Here is a 4,787-nt window from a genome sequence, read left to right as displayed (position 1 = left end):
CAAGGCTTAGGGCCTTATGACATTATGCTTGTCCACAATGAAACAGCTATTCCTAAATCTGTTTAAAGCTTTCACAACTCAATTAGATTTATTTGTTATATTTTCAGAATATATATTTTTTTACCCATTATGATATACATTGGCAGAATGGCAGAATGGCAAATTAGATACAGCAAAAGCTATGACTCTGAAGCTTCAATTCTTCCTGAGACCATAGTACGCATTGACCAATGCAATAAAACAAAATGACATCCTAATTACTAGACAAAACTGACATCATTCCCAATGCAGGCTGCAATTCATTCTTGCATTTTGATTGTACTAAATTGCAAAATCCCTCCCTGTAACCAGGGAGTGTGTGTTAGTGGTTGACCCAGTCAAACCCTGAATCCGTTCTCCAAATCAACAACTGCCGATCTCCGCAGGCCTTCAGTAGAAATTGGAGATGACGCAGAGGTTAAAAATGGCCCTCACACAGCTATAGGCTGTTCTTTTTTCCCCTCCCTGTTCACCTTAATGAAACACCCGTGGAGGAGCAGTGCACGAGAAGAGAAGAGAAGAGAGACTGAAATGAGAAAGAAGTGACTTTGCGGCGGTGGAGCCCAGAGTGGATCTGGAGTGGGTCCAAACCGAGCAGGCAGGTGTGTGCAGCCCCCCCCCCCCCCCCCCCCCCCCTTGTCTACCATTGGGGGGGTTAAACTTGTGGCATATTTATCAATTTATTTCTTTATTGAATAATAAAGCGACTGCGCAAAATAGTAGACAAACTTTCGGTAGAATACGCAGGTGGGTAATACCGAAAGTAGTCGGTGGGCGGGGGTGGGGGGTGGGGGGTGGGGGGGGCATTACAGAATATTTAAAACATGATATATTTTGCTGGAAAAAGAAATGAATAAAGAAAACAAACAAAAGGTATTCATTCAGAATATTTCATATTTAGTTTAATCTGAATTGTGATGATATTGGGGGGGGGGGGGGGGGGGGTTATATTAGCTGGATATGATTTTTTGGGGGGTCATGATGACCCCTGTAATTACACCTATGCTCTACGGCGACATCATTCAGACCATGCACAGCTTTATGCTGCAAGATGGGGCCCGATCTTAGTCACTGTAGCAATTCTCTGATGCCACTCCATGTACACTCTGTTGCAATAAGGCCTCAATGTTATTCACAGTTTAGCAATTCTCAAATGAAATCTGCATCTACACAACAGCATTCTTCAGCAATAAGAATTTTATGAGAAGTTATACTACAGTAATTCTTGTCTACATTAAGTTGGGCCTGAGGAAGATCCCACTTGAGGATCGAAACGTTGCCTTATGTATTAAAATAAAAAGGTTTTTGGAGCTTATGCCCAGTGTGCGGACCAATCAATCATTGTCTACCACTTTTGTCCGGCACATGGATTATTGTTTCTGTGGATGTGCGCACCTCAACCAAACGACTACATTAAGTTAGAAGACAGATATAAGTTTCCTTTAGCCATTCCATTCAACTACAGTATGGTCTGGATTTTAAATGAAACCATAATTGGACACTTGTCTTTGGCTGCAACAGTGTGGTTGCAATAATGATGTTTTCATTTGTCGAAGATTACAGAAAAATGTAACATGCAACATATGTAAACATGGTTATGTATATGTATATTAAGAGAGAAAGTCGGTGAAAGGTTGAGACCACGCAGATATCCTTGAGTCACACTTGATCAACCCAGTCTTGTGTGCTGTGTGCTGTGTGCTGGGAGGAAAGTATGTGCATATGTTCCTCGATTCACCAACAGAGGGCAGACTTGCTAACATTTCACCTAGTCCTGGAAAAAAAAGGAGGAAAAAAACACTAGTGTCACACAGGATCACTTAATGCATTTGTAACACACACACACACACACACACACACACACATGTACTAATGTGCAGAAATGTAGTCCTCCATCACTGGCCTGCTTCCCTTCTGATGATCACATGCATGTCAGGCACCAAGAGTCATTGATGTCCGTGCTTCAGAGAGAATGTGCCGGAATACAGAAACCATCTGCTTCATACCTGAGGTATCCCCTCTCCAGTGTTTATTGACTCCTCAGGCTCCGCAGGACCACCACTTTGGTACCCTCTTGAGGACAGTTTATGGGATCGACCGCCTGTGTGCTGTCCCAGCTTGAGATTTCAGGATGCCCAACCATAATGAAAGCTTGCGCAATGAAATGAGGATAAACAGAAGCTTTGAACTTAATTATTATCCCTTCTCGCACATAAAGAGAAAATGAGATTGTGTGGGTAATTATTGCACATGTGCACAAATTAAATGAGATGACAAAAAAAATCATTGTGTGTCAATATACTGCATTTTTCTGTCTTTTATTTCACAATACAACTCAATACATCAAGAATTTAAGGATACTGTGTTCTTTCCACAGCATGAGCATGTGCGTATATCAAAATTCAGATAAGGCGCTGCCAACAATCTGTCTGTTTGTTAGCAATCTGTCTGTTTGTTAGCAAGATAACTCAAAAAGTCATGATGGATTTCGATTAAATTTTCAGGGAAGGTCTGAAATGATCCAAGGAAGAAACAATTACATTTTTGAGTGATCCGGGTCACTGTTCAGATCCAGGAAGCGGTTATATGTTTTCATCAGGGTTTGTATTAGGGTGACCAGACGTCCCCATTTTCAGGGGTCAGTCCCTGTTTTTGGTAGCCTGTCCCCGGGAAAATAAAGAAAAACTACCTGTGTCCCGTTTTTTGAAGATAAAACTTGTATGTATTTCAATCAGATTGATAGTCAAACTGAAAATGACCCCGTTTTTTCCACATTTGGGATTAGCCTATGTCCCCGGTTTTGGTCTCGGACATCTGGTCACCTTAGTTTGTCTGCTTGTCTGTCTGTTTGTTAGCAAGATAACTCAAAAAGTTATGGATAGATGTTGATGAAATCTTCAGGAAAGGTCTGAAATGACCCAAGGAGGAAACAATTGCATTTTGGGAGTGATCCGGATCACCATCTGGATCCAGGTGCTTGGCGGAGGTCTGTGTTCTTGGAGTGCTTTTCTAGTTCCTAGGTGCTTCTGAAACTCTGTTCTTCTAAAAATTCAAAATCTGTTTGTGATACAGTGCAGCTTATGACTTATTTTGAAAAAAATGTGAGAACTTTGTGGAAACTGGTAAGCATGCCCCAGTAACCTCTCACAGACTCCTACAATCTTCCCTCATGAATTCCTGTCCAATCACATTCATCCCGCAATGACTCATCCATCATTCTTAAGTTAATTACTGAGAGTGATGTTGTTCTGACATGTTCTGAGAATTTGAGCTGGTGTTTGTGAATAATTTAAAAAGCATTTTTATGACACATTGTGTTGTGACCTTTTTTATGTATTATTATAGTCGTCATTGCCCAAATGTTTTTTAAGAGATGAATCTTCACCCCATGCTCTCGTTGAAAACACATATTGTTCTAAGACAGTTAAAGGAAGATTACTTTCTGTATTTGTCAATTGGTCCACTGTAGGCATACGTCAATGTGATTTCCTCTCCTCATCAAGTGTGGCATCCAAGGCCTTATGCAACACTTTTTCTCACAAGATGTACACACAACTGTGGTTATTTCTGGCCTTCCAGTGGATTTTATCTTATTTTATGTTCAACATAAGTTCTTTAAATCATCTTATTTTCTGTACCTATACTTTTTAACTGTTATCAATCCTTTTATGTAAAGCACATTGAATTGCCTTTGTGTGAAATGTTCTTTAGACTTTCTTGGCCTTGCCACGTGTTGTGGAGTCAACATTTGTGTACAAAATTGGGGTTTGACTGTAAATGAAACAGAGCAACATAGGCATGACTACTTTTACTGAAGCGCAATAAAGTCAAGTTTTCAAGTAAGGACACCTTCAGTCTCCATATCAGCGCTAGACTCTAGTGGTGGAGCAGGCCTACATTCTGAGTGAGTTCAGTCCTAGATCTGCTCAAAATCCAACCGCTATCTGGGTGGATTTCTTCTGCCCACACTTGAATCGGAGCATATGTTGACCATTTCGAGCTCTTTTGTGTTCTTTATTTCTCTCCACAGACGTGCATTCCTGACCTAAAAAGGCCCCACTGTTGGTTTTCATAATCACACTGCTTCACAGCTCACGTCGGAGGAGATCTCTTCCATTGGGTTGAAAATGTTCTCATTGACCGGTGATTATGTTCCTCTGGGCCGTAATGTTTTCAACGCTCCTACCTCCAATCCCCCCTCTTTCATCTGACCGTGATGCATGCCAGGTTTGAGTCTCCATGTGCTGACCCAAAAACCTGTGCTGCATTCTAAAAATGTTCTGCATTAATATTAGTTTAAAAGGGATAAGATCCCACCCCCATTCCCTCACATGTGAAAAGCCAGGGTTTAAAACTGGGCTAAAGGCATTTTTACATAAATTTACATGGCAAGAACAGTGTAATACAGTTTGGTGCTGTTTATTATGATCAGATGGTGAAAAGAGCAGCTTGACTCTGTTCCCTACCAACAGAAAGCCCGGGCCTTTGAGCTTTGTAGCACTGAGGAAAAAGGCCTACATTGCTGTAACAGTGTTATATAAATCGGAAACAGAATTGAAGTGAGCTGTGGAGCAAGTAGGTGGATCTGCGCTCGAGGTGAACCAGAGCTGCTGCAGAGCTCTATGGCAGCCCTCTTTAGTGATGAGATGATCCGCCAGTGCGCCAGTGGAAAAGTACTCTGAAAGAGGCGGACGCTGCAACCCCCCAGTTGGTTTCTGTTTCAGGCCGTACCAGCTCGGAAATAAATA

This window comes from Sardina pilchardus, chromosome 8, assembly GCF_963854185.1.
Source record: "Sardina pilchardus chromosome 8, fSarPil1.1, whole genome shotgun sequence".
NCBI classification, from domain to species: Eukaryota; Metazoa; Chordata; class Actinopteri; order Clupeiformes; family Clupeidae; genus Sardina; species Sardina pilchardus.
The sequence above is the reverse complement of the archived record's forward strand: the minus strand, read 5'-3'. Positions refer to the sequence as shown.